This window comes from Ovis canadensis, chromosome Y, assembly GCF_042477335.2.
Source record: "Ovis canadensis isolate MfBH-ARS-UI-01 breed Bighorn chromosome Y, ARS-UI_OviCan_v2, whole genome shotgun sequence".
NCBI lineage: Eukaryota > Metazoa > Chordata > Mammalia > Artiodactyla > Bovidae > Ovis > Ovis canadensis.
In genome coordinates, this window is record NC_091271.1 from 14,508,805 (window position 1) to 14,529,419 (window position 20,615).

General features: G+C 38.7%; 1 pseudogene; it reads left to right on the forward strand.

Moving 5' to 3' along the window:
• LOC138431329 (heat shock transcription factor, Y-linked-like) lies at positions 1 to 16,907 on the forward strand (annotated as a pseudogene).
• The last annotated feature ends 3,708 nt before the right edge of the window (positions 16,908 to 20,615 follow it).

The window sequence follows — 20,615 nt, forward strand, 5'->3', positions numbered from 1 at the left end:
ATGGAGCAGGTACATATAGTTGTGTATCAGGGAATGCCCTTTGAGAATTCCAAAAGTGCCAAAGAAGAGGTACTATGTCACTCTCAGGAGGTAGAAACACCTTGGCACACCCTCACCTTCACACCTGTTAACACCTACCACAAGGCAATAAAGACCAGCAGAAGTACCACTCATGCTCCTCCAAACACAGGCTAGAAAATGATCCAGAATCCATGGAAGAACTGTACAAAAAAGATTTTCATGACCCAGATAATCATGATAATGTGATCACTTATCTAGAGCCAGACATCCTAGAATGTGAAGTCAAGTGGGCCTTAGAAAGCATCACTACAAACAAAGCTAGTGGAGGTGATGGAATTCTAGTAGAGCTGTTTCAAATCTTGAAAGATGATGCTGTGAAAGTGCTGCACTGAATATGTCAGCAAATTTGGGAAACTCAGCAGTGGCCACAGAACTGGAAAATGTCAGTTTTCATTCCAATTCCAAAGAAAGGCAATGCCAAAGAGTGCTCAAACTACCACACAATTGCACTCATCTCACATGCTAGTAAAGTAATGCTCAAAATTATCCAAGTCAGGCTTCACCAATACGTGAACCATGAACTCCCTGATGTTCAAGCTGGTTTTAGAATAGGCAGAGGAACCAGAGATCACATTGCCAACATCCGCTGGATCAATGAAAAAGCAACAGAGTTCCAGAAGAATATCTATTTCTGCTTTATTGACTAGGCCAAAGCCTTTGACTGTGTGGATCACAATAAACTGTGCAAAAATTCTGATAGAGATAGGAATACCAGACCACATAACCTGCCTCTTGAGAAATCTATATGCACATCAGGAAGCAACAGTATGAACTGGACATGGAACAATAGACTGGTTCCAAATAGGAAAAGGAGTATGTCAAGGCTGTATATTGTCACCCTCCTTATTTAACTTCTATGCAGAGTACATCATGAGAAATGCTGGACTTTAAGAAACACAAGCTGGAATCAAGATTGTCAGGAGAAATATCAATAACCTCAGATATGTAGATAACACCATCCTTCTGGCAGAAAGTGAAGAGGAGATAAAAAGCCTCTTGATAAAAGTGAAGGAGGAGAGCGAAAAAGTTGGCTTAAAGTTCAACATTCAGAAAACGAAGATCATGGCATCTGGTCCCAACACTTCATGGGAAATAGATGGAGAAATAGTGGAAACCGTGTCAGACTTTATTTTGGGGGGCTCCAAAATCACTGCAGATGGTGATTGCAGCAATGAAATTAAAAGACGCTTATTCCTTGGAAGAAAAGTTATGAGTAACCTAGATAGCATATTCAAAAGCAGAGACATTACTTGCCAAGTAAGGTCCATCTAGTCAAGGCTATGGTTTTTCCAGTGATCATGCATGGATGTGAGAGTTAGCCTATGAAGAAGGCTGAGCGCCAAATAATTGATGCTTTTGAACTGTGGTGTTGGAGAGACGCTTGAGAGTACCTTGCACTGCAAGGAGATCCAATCAGTCCTTTCTGAAGGAGATCAACCCTGGATTTCTTTGGAAAGAATGATGCTAAAGCTGAAACTCCAGTACTTTGGCCACCTCATGCAAAGAGTTGACTCATTGGAAAGACCCTGATGCTGGGAGAGATTGGGGGCAGGAGGAGAAGGGGATGACCGAGGATGAGATTGCTGGATGGCATCACGGACTTGATGGACGTGAGTCTGACTGAACTCCAGGAGACGGTGATGGACAGGGAGGCCTGGCGGACTGCCATTCATGGGGTTGCAAGTAGTCAGACAAGACTGAGCGACTGAACTGAACTGAACTGAAGGCCAAAGCTCTTCTGTCTGTTGCTGCTAGCTCCTATTCATAATGGCATCACCATGGTTGCAGCATTCCAAGTGGCTGTACCACCTCCTGTCATCAACATGGCAGATCCCAGTGTGCCACAAGTGTCTCAGGTTAGACTCGTTTGGTGATCACATGTGAGGAAGGATGAAAATTACACCTGAGACATAGGGACATACCCATTAAGGAAGAGGACTGAGAATCTTCCAACAAGTTGAGTATGCTGCAGATTAAATGAGAAGAGGTCAAATGGGGGGGGTGGGGTGGGGAATGTCCAGGCTCAGGCAGCTGTTAGAAAGCACAGGTATTATAGCAGTTTTGAGTCTGAGGAGTCCTTAGAGAGATTCAGAGTCCAGTTCTCTCCCTCTTTTGGGAATTTCCCAAAGAGTTGTAGTTGTCCTCTGGCTCACGTTGAGTACTAGGACACTGACAGATGAGACATTACGAAATATGTGTTATTTTTTTTGATGCATTGAATTGTTGTGGTTTTCTTTTTGGTGCACTATTTTTCTTAGTTGTAGGCTTCATTGTTACTACACATTGTATTGATCTTTGATTATTCCAACCATATTTTCATTTTTGTATAGCTAAGTCTACTTTTACTTTGGTTTCTTATTTTCTGTGCCTTTTATTGCTGTTGCATCACTTCATTCTTTAACACAGGTATGCATTTCTATGTTAATTGTGGTTTTCTGTTATTCTGTGGGGGCTGTTCTGATCTTCTTGTCATATTTGTTTTCCTTATTACTCAGTTGGCCCTCTGCTCTGGTATTGTTGTTTGCCTTGAGATTTACTTGATTGGTTCTCTTTATGAATATGTTGTCTTCTCTGTAGTGTTTACTGCTTGTGGTGCCTTTTATTTATTTATCTATTTGACATTTATCTATGTTACTTATTTTTTTTAATCTCCTCAATCTGTTACTATGCTCTTGTAGTTACCTGGGCATAAGTTGGGCCTGACCTTTTCGAGTTTCAGCACCTGAGAGGGTAACAGGCAGGAAGGCCAGGGGTCTACAAACAGAGGAAATAGCTTGCAAGTGTCAGACATTTTTATCTCTCTTAAGTGGCAGGAGGAAACAAACTAATGATTTTTATTTTCCTTTCCCATACAAATTTAAAAGAAGGTTTCTTTTAATATTGTGGTTCAATAGTTACTTTGTGGACTAAGGTCAGTCAGGTCAAGGCTATGGTTTTTCTAGTAGTCATGTATGGATATGAGTTGGACGGTGAAGAAGGCTGAGCACCAAAGAATTGATGTTTTTGAACTGTGGTGTTGGAGAAGACTCTTGAGAGTCCCTTGGACTGCAAGGAGATCCAACCAATCCATTCTGAAGGAGATCAATCCTGGGATTTCTTTGAAAGGAATGATGATAAAGCTGAAACCCCAGTTCTTTGGCCACCTCACACGAAGAGTTGACTCATTTGAAAAGACTCTGATGCTGGGAGGGATTGTGGGCCGGAGAAGAAGGGGATGACAGAGGATGAGATGACTGGATGGCATCACTGACTCGAGGGACGTGAGTCTGAGTGAACTCTGGGAGTTGGAGATGGACAGGGAGGCCTGGCGTGGTTCAATTCATGGGGTCACAAGGAGTGAGACACGACTGAGTGACTGAGCTGAACTGAACAGAATGACACCTGGTTTCGTCAAAAGTTTCTATTCTCAAATCTTGAGATAAGCAAAGCATTTTCCTTATGGAAATTTTTGTCTTAAACTATGCTAATGTACTATGCTATTACCTCAAACTCTGTCCTCAAGTCAGTTCCACCTAATACCTTAGAACCTACTTGACAAGCCAGTATGTTATACTCAGATAGTATTTCCCTAATCTATGTAAACGAAAGTATTTGCATGGTAATTTGTCCTTCTACAAGATTCAAGTTTATCATTTTATGGCCTGGGATGAATAGGCTGATGCCAAGATTATCCCAAAAAGCATCTAATGGGTGAGGGGGCCTGGTATCACTCTGAATTTTAAAACATTCCTTTCTTTCAGTAACAGACTAGTAGTGACTATAAACATCCAGCTGAAGACTAGCAGGGGGATACTCTTTCTGTCCCCTTCTGATGCTGATGTCAGAAGTATCCTCTATATCCTTTATACTTTAATAAAACTTTATTATACAAAGCTCTGAGTGATCTAGCATTGTCTATGGCCCCAGATTGAATTCCTCTCCTCTAGAGGCCAAGAATCCCTTGTCCTTTCATTCTGCTACAACCTCTCACACTGAGACCAGGATCATGGGACACCAGATAATTCCTGTCACCAGTGAATATTATCAGGTGACAGTCTCCTAAAGGCCTCTTAATCTCAGATTTACTGCATTCAACTGTCTGTGCAACCCAGAGCTGATGCCTCACACCACACAACAAGTAAAACAGAAAAACACAGCCACTCATCAGCAGGTAGACTGCCTAATGTCAGACTAATCCCATAGACACCTACAAATGACAGGAACAGATATGGTCCCACTATTAGAGAGGGAAGACTAAGATGCAGACTCAAGAACATTGTTGTCAGTCTCTCCAACTCCAAAGCCCACACTAGCCACTCAACCAACTTTATTGACTTGTACTGGAGACAAGGAGCAAATAACTGTAACACAGCAGTTTGTGAATAAATAACCATTAACACAGTAAATAGAGAAATGTGAAGAGAGAGAAATATGTGGTGGGCAAAGGAATGTGGTAAAAATTCAAAACATAAAGAAAAAATGGGCATGTTCCCTGAAAATGACTTGGATATTGTGGTATTAAAGGTGATAAAACATTCTAGAAATGGAATGGAAAAAAGACAAAGAAACATTTCTGAAGGGCCTAGAAAAATGAAGAACTAATGGCAAACAATTAACAACACAAAAAAGGACTTTGGTCTCCTATATGCTAATACACACTGTTGTAAAGCAAAAGCCAACACTACATTGGAAAGAAATTATCCCCCAATTAGAAATGAAGTTTAAAATGAAAAACAACTGTTCAAAGGCACAAGTGACCTGACAAACTTAATTGATACTTAGAGAATATTTCACTGAAACACAGCAGAATATATATTTGTGTAAAGTGAAAATAAAATATCTTCAAGATATATCACAAAGTGGATCTCAAATCAAGCCTTGGTAAATTTAAGATAGTGGTAACTGTATCAATCACAATGCTATGATTTACATACCAGATTTTGCAGGCAAGGACTGTGAAAAACATGAATCCATGTAGACTAATAAACATGCATCTACATGGCCAAGAGATCACTTAAGAAATGTGAAAGAAAATGAAAGAAATGTCTTAGAAGCAAATAATATTAAAAATATGATTATCTGAAAATTGTTGAGTATGCTAAAGCAGTCAAAGAGTAAAGTTTATAAATACTACACATCTCAAGTAATTAACATAACCTTAAATCTAAACCACTTAGAGAAAGGAAAAAAAACAAAAATGCAGACAACAATTCCCAAATTGAATAGAAGGGCAAAAAAAAGATAAAAATCAGAGCAGAAATTAAAGAAAGGAAATGATGGAAAAAGACAGTTAAAATCAGTATCATTAAAATTGATCTCTTGAAGAGGAGAAACAAAATATATAAATCAGGGTCCGGACTTATTAAGAAAAAAAGGACAAACAGATCAATCAAATTTAACATGATGAAGGATGACATTATAGCTGATATCACAGAAAAAAACGAAGAATCTTAAGAGACTACAGCAAACAACTGTACATCAATAAAGTTTAGAATCTGATTCATGGACAAACACTCAGAAATTCAGCTATGAGGAAACAGAAATATGAAGAGATAAATCACAAGCAATAATATTGAAACTGTGATGAAAACTTTCCAGTTGACAAACTTAAAGCCAAATGGCTTCACATGGAAATTTTATAAACCAGTCAGAAGACTGCTAGCACATGCACTTCTGAACCTTTCCCAAAATTCTAGAGTTGAAGGAAAACCCAAACTCATCCTACAAGTCACCGTGACCCTGACACCAACACCAAGATAACACAGAAAACGAAAGTTAGAGACCAATATCATATAGATGAACAGAGGCAAAAATCCTTAACAAAATAGTAGCAAAAAAAAAAAAAAAATCCACCAATACCATAAAAGGGCTGAACACCGTTGTTAAGTGTGGGGTATATTCCAGATATGGAAACATTCTTCACTGCTGCATGTCAATGTATAGTGAAGGATTAAAACCATATGATTACCTCAATAGTTGGAGAAATTTTTTTGATAAAATTCAACGAAATGGTAGGGACCTAACAGAAGCAGAAGATATTAAGAGGTGGCAAGAATACACAAAAGAACTGTACAAAAAAGATCTTCACGACCCAGATAATCATGATAATATGATCACTCATCTAGAGCTAGACATCCTGGAATGCGAAGTCAAGTGGGCCCTAGAAAGCAACACTATGAATAAAGCAAGTGGAGGTGATGGTATTACAGTTGAGCTATTTCAAATCCTGCAAGACGATGCTGCGAAAGTGCTGCACTTAATATGCCAGCAAATTTGGAAACTCAGCAGTGGCCACAGGACCTGAAAAGGTCAGTTTTCATTCCAGTTCCAAAATAAGGCAATGCCAAAGAATGCTCAAACTACCGCACAATTGCACTCATCTCACATGTTAGTAAAGTAATGCTCAAAATTTCCAAGCAAGGCTTCAGCAATATGTGAAACATGACCTTCCTGATGTTCAAGCTGGTTTTAGAAAAGGAGAGGAACCAGAGATCAAATTGTCAACATCCGCTGAATCATGGAAAAAAGCAAGATAGTTCCAGGAAAACATACATTTCTGCTTTGACTAGGTCAAAGCCTTTGACTCTGTGGATCACAATAAACTGTGGAAAATTCTGAGAGAGATGGGAATACCAGACCACCTGACTTGCCTCTTGAGAAATCTGTATGCAGGTCGGGAAGCAACAGTATGAACTGGACATGGAGCAACAGACTGTTTCCAAATTGGAAAAGGAGTAGGTCAAGTCTGTATATTGTCACCCTGCTTATTTAACTTCTATGCAGAGTACATCATGAGAAATGCTGGACTGGAAGAAACACAAGCTGGAATCAAGATTATTGGGAGAAATATCAATAACCTCAGCTATGCAAATGACACCACCCTTATGGCAGAAAGTGAAGAGGAGTTATAAAACTTCTTGATGAAAGTGAAAAAGAAGAGTGCAAAAGTTGTCTTAAAGCTCAACTTTCAGAAAACGAAGATCATGCCATCTGGTCCCATCACTCCATGGGAAATAGATGGGGAAATAGTGGAAACAGTGTCAGACTTTATTTTTGGGGGCTCCAAAATCACTGCAGGTGGTGATTGTAGCTATGAAATTAAAAGGTGCTTACTTCTTAGAAGAAAAGTTATGACCAACCTAGGTAGTGTATTCAAAAGCAGAGACATTACTTTGCCAACTAACATCCGTCTAGTCAAGGCTATGGTTTTTTAACTGGTCATGTATGGATGTGAGAGTTAGACTGTGAAGAAGGCTGAGTGGTGAAGAATTGACGCTTTTGAACTGTGGTGTTGGAGAAGACTCTTGAGAGTCCCTTGGGCTACAAGGAGATCCAACCAGTCCATTCTGAAGGAGATCAGCCCTGGGATTTCTTTAGAGAGGATGATGCTAAAGCTGAAACACCAGTACGTTGACCACCTCATGTGAAGAGCTGACTTATTGGAAAAGATTCTGATGCTGTGAGGGATTGGGGGCAGGAGAAGAAGGGGACGACAGAGGATGAGATGGCTGGATGGCATCACGGAATTGATAGATGTGAGTCTGAGTGAAATTCTGGAGTTGGTGATGGGCAGTGAGGCCTGGTATGCTGCAGTTCATGGGGTCACAAAGAATCGGACACGACTGAGGGACTGAACTGGACGGAACTGAACTGAACTGAACTGATCCTGTGTGTTCTTGCCACCTTCTCATAATATCTTCTACTTCTGTTTGATCTATAACATTTCTGTCCTTTATCAAACCCATTTTGCATGAAATATTTTCTTTGTATTTTAAATTTTATTAAAGAGAACTCTAGTCATTCCCATTCTGCTGTTTTCTTCTATTTCTTTGAATTGATCACTGAGGAAGGCTTCCTTATCTATGTTTGCTTTTCTTTTGAATCTATGTATTCAGCTACAGGTATCTTTTTTTATCGTTTTTGCTGTTTTTTTCTTTTTCTTTCTTTCTTTTTTTTTTTTTTTCCACAGCTATTTGTAGGGCCTCCTCAGATAGCCATTTTGCTATTTTGCATTTCATTTCTAGGGGTATGATCTTAGCCCCTGTTTCCTGTACAATGTCATGAAACTCCATCCATTGTTCATCAGGCACTTTGTCTGTCACATCTAGTCCCTTAAAACTATCAGATATAGTCCCTTAAATCTATATTTCACTGTACAATGATAAGGGATTTGTCTTAGGTCTTATCTGAATGGTCTAGTGGTTTACCCTACTTTATTCAATTTAAATCTGAATTTGGCAAAAAAGAAGTTCATGTTCTGAGCCACAGTCAGTTCCAGTCTTGGTTATGATGACTGTATACTTTCTCCTTCTTTGGCTGCAAAGATAGAATTAACCTGAATTCTGTCTTGACCATCTGGTGATTTCCTTGCATAGTCTTCTCTTGTGTTTTTGGAAGAGGCTGTTTGCTATGACCAGTGCATTCTGTTGGAAAAACTCTATTAGTTTTGTATTGCTTCATTCAGTACTCCAATGCCAAATTTGGCCGTTACACCAAGTGTTTCTTGATTTCCTACTTTTGCATACCAGCCCCCTATAATGAAAATGATATCTTTTTTTTTTTTTTTGGATACTAATTCTAAAATGTTTTGTAAGTCTTCATAGAACCATTCAACTTTAGCTTCTTCAACATTTCTGGTTAGGGCAAAGTCTTGGATTACCGTGGTATTGAATGGTTTGCCTTGGGAATGAACAGAGATCATTCTTTCATTTTTGAGATTGCATCTAAGTACTGCATTTACGACTCTTTTGTTGACCATGATGGCTACTCCATTTCTTCTAAGGGATTCCTGCCCACAGAAGTAGATATAATGGTCATTTGAGTTAAGTTAACCCCATTCCAGTCCATTTTAGTTCACTGATACCTAAAATGTCGACCTTCACTTTTACCATCTCCTGTTTGACCACTTTCAATTTGCCTTGATTCATGGACATGACATTCAGGGTTCATAGGTAATATTGCTCTTTATAACATCAGACCTTGCTTCTATCACCAGTCACACCCACAATTGGATATTGTTTTTGCTTTTTCTTCCTCCCTCTAGAGTTATTTCCCAACTGATCTCCAGTAGAATACTGGGCACCAAGCAATCTGGGGAGTTCCTCATTCAGTATCTTATCATTTTGCCTTTTCATACTCTTCATGGGGTTCTTAAGGCAAGGATACTGAAGTGGTTTGCCATTCCCTTCTCCAAGGACCACATTCTGTCAGACCTCTTCACCATGACCCTCCCATCCTGGCTGGCACCACATGACATTCCTTAGTTTCATTGAGTTAGACAAGGCCTCGGTCAGTGTGACAAGATTGGCTATTTTTCTGAGAATATGGTTTCAGTGCGTCTGTAGTCTGATGACCTCATAAGTGAAATCAGTTCCTAAAGATTGTATTCCTAATGTTACAACATTGAAAACAATTTGTGGAAAGCAAATCTTAAGAATCAAGTATAAAAACTAGACTCGTTTACATAGTGCAAAAAAAGAAAATAGAGGCCAAATTCATTCATATACATACATACATACATACATACATATATATATATATATATATATATATGAAGAAGTGTTTAAATAATAGATGTATGTGCTTTTATTTGAAAGGTAATAATAGGAGAAATAAAAGTTTAGGTTATTAAAAAGGACTAACATTGTTACAAGTTAAGGAACTCATATAGAAATAGATCTCATATTTCAAAAATAATAAAAATTATTATTATTATTATTTGCTTTTTCTAGTGCATAGTCCTCTGTTCTGTGAGTGTGCCATGATTCACTGTGCAGCCTTAGAGCCTTCTTGTAGGAAAGGTCCTTTCTAAAATGGCTGTCTCTAGTGTTCCCATGGTTTATGTTTCTTTGTCACGTTAGCTCCATCAGATTGTCCTCAGGGCACGAAATCCTGGTTCTAACCATGGTGTGTTTGATACATCACAGGCCTCCTTTCCAGGCCTCATATATGATAGTGGACAGAAGCATCTGAGCCTCTTCTTGGCTAGTAATTACATTTATTGGCATAATCTATTGCTTTTGTTCTTTTTTGTTCTTTTCCCCCTGGTTCTTCTCCCCCCACCCCCACCCCCACTGACACGTATGAGATAGGGTTTCCTATCTTGTGTTAATTTTCCTCCTTTAGGACTCCCTCTCCAAGGGGAGGGGGGTGTCTTGATCCCTAAAAACTTTTCTTCCCTTACTTCTCTTATTTTGTCCTACCTCCTTTTTAATAGATGGGTTTTCCTTTCTCGGTTTCTAGGGCCCATCAACATTGTTCAAAATGATTTCTGGAAGGTGTTCCATGTGCAGTCGATCCTTTGATAGATTTGTGTGGGAGAAATTAAACTGTGCCTCTTATTCCTCTAACAGTATTTAGATCCCACCACGATCATGGAAGATCCATTTTATTAACTAAAATATTGTTGTTGTTCATTCTCAGGGTCATGTCTGACTCTCTGTGACCCCTTGGACTGCAGCACACAAGGCCTGTCTGTCCCTCTCCATCACCCAGGCTCTGCCTGAAATCACATCCATTGAATGGGTGAAGCAAGACAATCTTCTCATTCTTTTTCACCAATGTCTCCTTTTGATATCATTGTTTCCTAAGAATCAGGGTCTTTTCTATTGAGTCAGTTTTTCCTCAGGTGGTCAAAGCATTGGGGCCTCATCTTCAATATCAGTGATCATAATCCTTCTTCAGAGTTGATTTCCTTTATGTTTGACTGGCTTGATTGCCTTGAAATCCAATGGACACTCACAAGTCATCCCTAGCAGAGCAATTTGATGTTCTCACATCTCTACATATCTACTGGAAACACCATAGATGTGACTCAAAGTGCCTCCATTGGTCAAGTCATGTCTTCAGTTTTTAACATACTTTCTAAATTTGTGAAAGCCTTCCTTCCAGGAAGCAATTCTCTTCTAATTTTATAGCTGCCATCACCATCTGCAGTGAATTTTGAGCCAAAAGAGGTAAACTGTCTCTGTTTCTGTCTTTTCCACTTCCATTTGCTATGAAACTGTGGCACCAGATGTCATGATCTTACTTTGTGTAATACTGAGATGGAAATGGCAAGCCACTCCAGTGTTCTTTCCTGGAGAATCCCAGGGACTAGCGAGCCTGGTGAGCTGACGTCTTTGGGATTGCACAGATTCAGACACGACTGAAGTGACTTAGCACAGCAGCAGAGAATTCAAATGTACTGTTTATCCTGTTTTCCTATGAACATTGAGAATTATTGTATTCTTGTACCTTTGTTTTCCCTCGCTGTTTTGGATAAGAAATTATTTTTTGATAATATTCTAAGATGATAGTTACACATTATATATTATACTACTGGTTTTAAGTTTCCTGCTGGAGCACCTGTGTCATACTTCTGTGACGACTGGGTTAAATATTGCAAAATACACACCCTATAATGTATTTTTCCATTAACATAATATATTGAGCCTGTTCATGTTATCTAGTTAGATTTTATCTAATGTGGCTACTACAAAAATACAAAGTAGGACAAGGAACAAAATAAATTGCCGGGAGCCAGCATGGGAGATCCCCCCCCCCCCCCATGACAAGGTCAACAAAATAAATTGCCGGGAGCCAGCATGGGAGATCCCCGCCATGACAAGGTCATGCAGGACTCGAGGGAATCCCTGGGCCATCTGACCCATGACAAGGTCATGTTGAGCCTATGCTTACTGCAAAATTCTCACATCCCTCATCCATTGTGTTCCTGGGAGTGCATATAGTCAGGATGTAGAAAAGTAATAGCCTTAGCATTAGCAACATTAGACTTTGAGTTAATAAGTTCTTTCTTTGCTGTAACCTGGTGAATCTTTGCTCCATAAAAATGCAACTGTACTTTAAGGGTGACACAGGCTAACAATTTAAGAAGAAACATTTTAAGGAAAAATCATTGTCTGCTGTTCTGACTGACCAACCTTTATCTAAAGGAGGTCATGGAATATCATCAGGCCTCTGGAATAGAAGATGATGTACAGAAAATAAGACTTTTGCAGGAAAGAACCTGATATCGATGAAAGTTATTACTGATGGAATAGTGAGTTGACTCTGCATTTTTCACCTTGCTGTATGTATAACACAGGGTATAAAAGCCCCAAGAAGAATAAAGTAAATGAGCCTCACTCGAAGAAGCTTGGTCACCCCATGTCTCTTTCTTTATCTCTTTATCTATCTTTTTTCATTCACCGAGGTCATCCATCCTGAGGATATCCCTGGACTCTGCTGAGGCTGGACCTCAGCAATAAATGATGTTGACGGGACAGGAAGCTGAACCTCTGTGGGATGAAGAGAGAGAAATTTTGGTCATCAATGATTTCTATTTAAATATTTGGTAACAGAAGTTGTAAGTGATGAAAGAAAACTTTACATACTGAATTATGGAGAAGTGATTTGATTTACACATCACATAATTTCAATCTTCAGCAAGTCAGAAGAGCCTGTCTGTGATCTATGCACAGTGCACAGGACATATATTTTACCCATTAAATGGGTATCTGTTATTTCAAATCCAGCTGGTTGACTATTGTGCATGTGGTTCCTATGTGTTCCAATGTTACTACAGACTTGAATGTTTAAAATGGTATCCAGCGTGGGGAGAGCAACAGCTTTCTGCGAACAATATCTCTAAGTAAATGAGAGTTCCTATTTTATGGCCTCAAGGTGTCCTCATATGTATGAACCCCACCTCTTATAACAGAAAGAAGAGTGGAAGATGAGCTAGATTAAATGAGAGCCTTTTAGCAACTGGATCTTAAGTATTCAGCCTGTGATTTATTAAGTAATGTTGGGATCCCCAAACATTTCATTTAAAATTTTGGGAGCAAGCAAAGGGTTTGACCACCTAAATAAAGTTACTTAAAATTATATTTTGACATATCCACAAATATACAAATGTGTGTATGTGTACGCATATAAAACAAGTACAATGGCCTTTACTTCCTGTTAGGTATAATAGCATAGAAAAAATTCAAACGCAAATATAGAATGATTCGAAAGTCTACTCAGTTTTTCAATATATGTACGTAGAAATGCTTCAAAATATGTTTTATGGCTGCGTGTAAAATATAAGATTTGTCCAGGTTTAATGAAAAAAATAGATATAGAAATATATATTTCTATTTATATTTATATGCATAGATATTTATGTATATAGATATAAAATAGACAGATATGTTTCCATAACTGAAAATATTGATATCAAGCTTAGATCCCAGAATTATTTCCAACTCCTTGCTCCATCTCAACAGGAAATAGAAAAAAATATTGCAGATTAAAACACTTCAAGAACTGGACGTCTGTATACCTCCTCATGTTCTGACAGTAATTTTGATCAGAGAAGCTAGAAAAACTGGAAACAAAGGAAAATATTCAAGCGATAGGCAATAGTAACGATTTAGCCATTAAGCAATGTCAAAGGTCTTTAGCTCTTCCTCAAGGGACATTGATAACATTCTGAGCAATATCCTGGGAACATTTTTCGAGATGCTTAAGCCACAACCAGGCTAAACTGCATGTACATAGACCACAGAGTAGTTGGAAACAGACTGTCGATGATGTGGACTCCCAATATCCTCAGTAATAGGCCATTAGTAGAATACTCCCAAAACTGTGGTGTGTGATCAGTCATTAAAATCCTTCCCCTGAAAGCATGTGGGGATTTGGGTCTTTGAAGCACCTAAGACTGCTAGGACTCCTTGCTCGGTCCTATAGTTAACACGTGCTTTCACTGAAGCCCAGAGTTATTTGATTGATTTTACTGCACAGTAGCGAGTAGACCCAAGTGTGCTTGGATAACAGTAATGAATATTAAGAATGTGTGTATAGAGGGTGATAAATCACTTTTATTTCAGAAACCAGGAAGATTTATTGATGTAATTTTTCTGTGTAAAAATACTTTACGAATGGGGTTTTGCAGGTTTCATGGCTTTGGTTACGATTTCTGTAAGCAGTTTGTATTTTAAGTTGATGCTGAATTAAACCCTGTTTGAACATTACCCTTCAGTTGCTAGGAGACCACTGACTTTGTGATGTCACAGTTAACCTTCCATTGCTAGGACACCAGTGACTTGGTGATGTCACAACTTTTTGACTTTGAGAATCACTGTGAAGGTCTAGAGAGTATCTCTCTGTAGGCCAGCCAAGCAGCACTTGAAGTTGCAGTGTGTAAAATCAGACATATGAGAAATATATCTGAAGAAAGATTTCTCTGAGATGGCAATATTTCTTCAGAAATTCAAGATGGGCCTCCTAATGATGAATCTACTGGTACAGAAACCTCCATTAAATCTTCTTTGGATGATAATACACTTACTGGGGACTCGGTTTTGAGATCAATGATTGAAGAATATGCTTTTCAGGCTTTGACTGAGGATGTTGTGATCAAAAGGCCACACTATACATATTCTATCTGTGAAACAGATGAAATGTATGATTTTCTTTCATTCACATTTCTGCAAAACTTTGGAATATAGTTGCAAATTATCAGCTTGAATCTATTTGGTTGGACGAGCATGGCATTAGTAGTGATCAATGAAGAACTTTTTAAGAAAAAGGTCTTGGAAAGAAAGGAGCCTTTAAGAATAATTGAAACCAACAGTATGAAAAGTTTAGTTTGACAGCTTAATGTTTATGGGTTTTGTAAAAAGCAACACAATTTTACAAAGATCTGCTTCATAACCTGACTTTCTGGAAGAAGAAAACATATCTCTTTTGAGCAAGATATTCCAAAAATTTCAATTTTTGGCAATATGCCTTTTGAGGAAATCTATATGCAGGTCAGGAAGCAACAGAACTGGACATGGAACAACAGACTGATTCCAAGTAGGAAAAGGAGTGTGTCAAGGCTGTATGTTGTCACTCTGCTTATTTAACTTATATGCAGAGTACATGATGAGAAACGCTGGACTGGAAGAAACACAAGATGGAATCAAGATTGCTGGGAGAAATATCAATAACCTCAGATATGCAGATGACACCACCCTTATGGCAGAAAGTGAAGAGAAACCAAAAAGTCTCTTGATGAAAGTGAAAGAGGAGAGTGTAAAAGTTGTATTAAAGTTCAACAATCAGAAAATGAAGATCATGGCATTTGGTCCACCACTTCATGGGAAATAGATGGGGAAGCAGTGGAAACAGTGTGAGACTTTATTTTGGGGGGCTCCAAAATCACTGCAGATGGTGATTGCAGCCATGTACTTAAAAGACGTTTACTCCTTGGAAGAAAAGTTATGACCAACCTAGATAGCATATTCGAAAACAGAGACATTACTTTGCCAACTAAGGTCTGTCTAGTCAAGACTATGGTTTTTCCTGTGGTCATGTATGGATGTGAGAGTTGGACTGTGAAGAAGGCTGAGCACTGAAGAATTGATGCTTTCTTACTGGTGTTGCAGAAGACTCTTGAGAGTCTCTTGGACTGCAAGGGGATCCAACCAGGCCATTCTGAAGGAGATCAGCCCTGGGATTTCTTTGGAAGGAATGGTGCTAAAGCTGAAGCTCCAGTACTTTGGCCACCTCATGCAAAGAGTTGACTCATTGGAAAAGCCTGTGATGCTGGGAGGGATTGGGGGCAGGAGGAGAAGGGGAGGACAGAGGATGAGATGGCTGGATGGCATCACGAACTCGATGGATGTGAGTCTGAGTGAACTCTGGGAGTTGGTGATGGACAGGGAGGCCTGGCGTGCTGCAACTCATGGGGTGGCAAAGGGTCAGACACAACTGAACAACTGAACTGAACCAAACTGAAGATTAAATCGTGTGACCTAGAAAGCACGTTCACATATGTAGTTAAAACGGAATTTGAATTTGAGATACAAATTTTTGAAAACGTTTTATTTTTTAAAGTTGAGAACAGCTGAAGGTTAAAATGTTGGATATTTAAAAAAGTTTCCTAGCAACCTGAAACCAGATACAAATTATGAAGCCAATGAAAGTGGTATTAACTGCATATATACATCATATTTTTAGTTGAAGAGCATATTTCTTTTGAAATTTTACTTGTTAAACTGCTAAAGGAGATGTTTTATTTGATGCTATTTAATTGGTGTCGTTAAAGGAATACATTTTTATAGCTTAGCTTTATCAGTTTTACCTTGGTTTGTAAAGAAACTAAATAATTTAATCCTTTGATTTTAGTTACAGACCTACTATAAATCAAAGTTCAAAACCGTCCATCCCCAACTTTTAGTAACAATGCAAAGAAGAGTTGGGATTCACAATGTGTCTCCAATATCTTCACTAGTTAGAGATAACAATAAGTATATTAAAGGAAGTGTCAACAAAGATGATCATAACTTGATTTTCTTCCAGAAACCAAAGGAGAGAGTGCATTTTCAGCCTCCATAAGTTTAAGAGTGCCTTTCATACAAAAGCCTCATACCAGCCAGATAGTTGCTAATACAAGTGCCCTATCTCCATGTGACTTACCTTCTCCATCAGCAATATCAGTTAGACAAACAGACCAGATTGTGGTAGGTCAACCTGCTCTTTGCAACACGTTGAACATTTTTAATTCACATTCACATAGCAGCTACACTCAAGTAAATGTCCACGTTGAGGGCTTTGCTACTACAACTACATCTACTTCTCAGAACTACATTGTATCTCCATTTCAGAGCAGTTATTCTTGACTGACGATGGAGCCTTCTAAATTTCCAGTCATGTATAGCGATATATCAGCCCACGACAGTCCTTTTCCTATCCTGAAAGTGAAAGGTAACTCATGGTCCTCATGGAGTAAGCAAGGATCAAAATCAATGGTTGATCCTAAATATATTTCACTTCGGAATACTCTGAGCAGAGTCTCTGCTTGCTGCACTATCCACATTGTCATGAAGACTACCTAGAAATGGTGGCAATCACAAATTTGTGGTCATTCCTTCAGATGGCAGTGGCAATATTAAGTCATGTCCCTGCTTTGGTATGGTAATCCCCATAGGACAACACGAAGTTAAGTTCAACGTTCTCATTCTTGCAGCTAATGGGCCGATATCTGTCGAATATCTGTGTAGACAAGGGAGTGGTCGAGAAAACGCACTCTTTTTCTTTCACTGAAACGTTTCATTAAATGTAAGTGAGAATACTATGCTTTAGAGAGGTAAGCATTTTGGAGCCATTGTAAGAGCTATTGAAATTGTGTCCTTAGTTACCATTTCAAGCCCAAAAACAATGGCCTTGTTTTAGATTTCAGATGTGTTACCATGTAGTCAAATTTGCATGTTTTGAGCAATATCACCTTAAAGTTGATTCCATCTTACATTTCATTGTCATGTACTGATTAATCCTTCTCAGTTGCTTTTGAATCTTTTTCATGCTCTGTTTGAGTGGCAGGCCCTTCTCAGAAAGAACAGGATTAATTCACTTAGTCCTCTGTGATAATTTGGAAGAAGCATGGATATGGACATTCAATATATCATTTTGAAAATCTACTGTTTGTGTTCCCTCATGAAAGTATATCATTAACCTGTACTTCAATTGTCTAACCAAAGGAGGTCTGGATACATGATCCTTTGCCTTGGTGATCAATTCCCAGATGGCTTCAACATTTTGCTATCCTTAATTCTCAAAAGTATAAAGACAATAGCTTGATACATTAGGGAAACCTTGCACATGAATTCAAATTTTCTTTCCTTTATATATTTACTTTCTAATTGGTGCCTAAAATTGTAAAACAATGAAAACACTTTCAGATTTTCACTGTAAAACAATGGAAACTCTTTCAGTTGAAATAGTGTGAGACTTTATTTTGGGGGGCTCCAAACTCACTGCAGATGGTGACTGCAGCCATGAAATTAAAAGACACTTACTCCTTGGAAGAAAAGTTAAGACCAAACTAGATAGCCTATTGAAAAGCAGAGGTACTACTTTGCCAACAAATGTACGTCTAGTCAAGGCTATGTTTTTTTCCAGCGGTCATGTATGGATGTGAGAGTTGGACTGTAAAGAAACCTGAGCACTGAAGAATTGATGCTTTTGAACTGTGGTGTTGAAAAGGACTCTTGAGAGTCCCTTGGGCTGCAACGATATCCAACCAGTCCATTCTATAGGAGATCAGCCCTGGGTGAACTTTGGAAGGAATGATGCTAAAGCTTAAATTCCAGTACTTTGGCTGCCTCATGTGACGAGTTGATTCACTGGAAAAGACTCTGGTGCTGGGAGCGATTGGGGGCAGGAGGAAAAGGGGACAACAGAGGATGAGGTGACTGATGGCATCTTCGACTCAATGGACACGGATCTGAGTGAAATCCTGGAGTTGGTGATGGACAGGGAGACCTGGCATGCTGCGATTCATGGGGTCAAAAAGTCAGACACAACTGAGCGACTGAACTGAACTGAAGTGAACTGATAATTGTAAAAGTAAAAATGAAAATTTAAGTGATGTAAATACAGCAAATTGGGGCAAAAAGTTGAAATATTGATGGGAGAAGATTAGAGGATGAAATTGGATACTTAAAGTATAACAAGCAAAAATGTAACTGCAGGACCTATCAAGTTCAATATGACTTCCATATTGTTACTCTGCATTATTTTCATTTTAGCAAATCACTGAATAGTCTTACATGCAAAATATTCTAAGATCCCATGGCATGTAGAACAAAGTTATATATTTTAAAACATTCTGATTTAAAATGGCACTAGAGTGAAATCATTCAACTACAAAATAACTTCCTACCTAAGCCTAAAAACAAAAAACAGAGAACTATGTGCAGTTCATAGGTGTCCTTCTCTGAGTCCTTGGGTTTTATTCTCCTTTATTTTTTTTTTTTCAGTATATATATATATATATATATAAAAGACTGAGACTGTGCCTGTGTGTGAGCGCACATCAGATTAAGAATGTGTTCGTGAGTGTATGTCTAGGTTCTCCTTTGGACTTTTGTGTTAGAGATTTTGGCTAAAGTATTGGCTAATTCAAAAATATAAAGAGGCACAAATTAAAATGCCCATTCAAATGACTGCTTTTGGTTTTCGAAGTGCAAGACAGCTGGGTGGGTTTCAGAAGTTGAAACCATTTAGATAATAACTAGGTTACTGCACCCTAACAGTGTTAAAAATTATTATACTCTCCCAATCACCCAGCAAAAATTGAGTGGGACCTTATATGTCTATTATATCTGGCAATAACAAAACACCCACCTGCTAATATGACAGTACCAGAGAAGGCTAAGTAGATGCCTGGAGTTTTAACCAGGTCTTCCTATAATAGGATGCTACATTCCTATGGGAGGCTGCATACTCACCAATAACAAAGAACACTCTTAGAAATCAAAGAACCTAAAGATGGAATCTGTAATTCTGTTCTCAAATGGTAGACGTTGCTTTCCTCCTTCCCAAGAGTATCAGACAGTTAAAATAGAAGGAAGTTATAACAAGGCCCACATACATCTTACATAATACTTTATATGTCCAAGTCCCACCACACTGCTAAGATGATGACGATACAGGTCTTTTGGCTTCAACTCTGTGTGACAATCATCATATAAGAACTGTATAAATATTTGACATGCACTGATAGTGCAAATCTATAAAGCCAAATGTCTTGAGATCTGATTCAAAGGGGAAAAATGTGTACTCCATGCCCTCAGTTTCATGGGACTTTCACATGCATTCACACATTTCCGCAGCCCTCAACCTTTATCTGAAGTCAAAAAACTGACATTAAGAAGAGGAATGATCTATTCACACAGAAGGAAAGTGGAAAAATAAAAATGGATCCAGTCTCCTACATACTTCCATCCTCAGTAATGGAACCCCTTGTAAGCATTCTTAAGGGCAACTAGGAGAAACAACTCAAAGATGCTTCTCCCAGGATTAGAGAGGTTGACTACAAGCTGTAAGTTTGCTTAACTCTCACCTCATCCTTAAGATAACAAACCATGCCTGTTAACATATTAGAAGATGGGCAGCACTAGCAGATATTTACAGACAATGTCTGTTTCTGCCTAAGGCCAAGGTTGTAGATCCAAGTGGGGTGGGATAAGGTTTCCATCTCAGGATACCATATGACATCGCAGGTGTTCTCCTTCGCTGGTAAGCTTTAAAAAGACTTTGCGGGAAGTACAATATGAGGGAGGAAAACAAGGAAACTGACAAGAGCTGTGTTCTTTCTAATTGTCCTGTATCTCACTTATCACTCCAAGTCCAATGACAGATTTAACATGCAATCTGAACCATCTCCCAAGCACTGCCAGTTCTAATTTTTTGATGTTCAGTCATTCAGACTTGTCAGACTTTTGTGACTTCATGTACAGCAAGAACCCTGGGCTCGCCTGCCATTCAAATATCCCAGAGTTTTATTCAAACCCAAGACCTTTGAGTCAGTGATGCTTTTACCCATCTCACCCTCTGTCGTTCCCTTTTTCTCCTGCAATCAATCTTTCCCAGCATCAGTTTCTCTGCAGTGATTTTGCTCTTGGCCTCAGGAGACCGATATGTGCAGCATCAGTCCTGAGAATATTCAGAAATTATTTCCTTCATGGTTTGCTAGTTTTAATTCCATGTTCACCACAGAACTCTCACACATCTTCTCCAACACTACTGTTGTAAAGCATCCA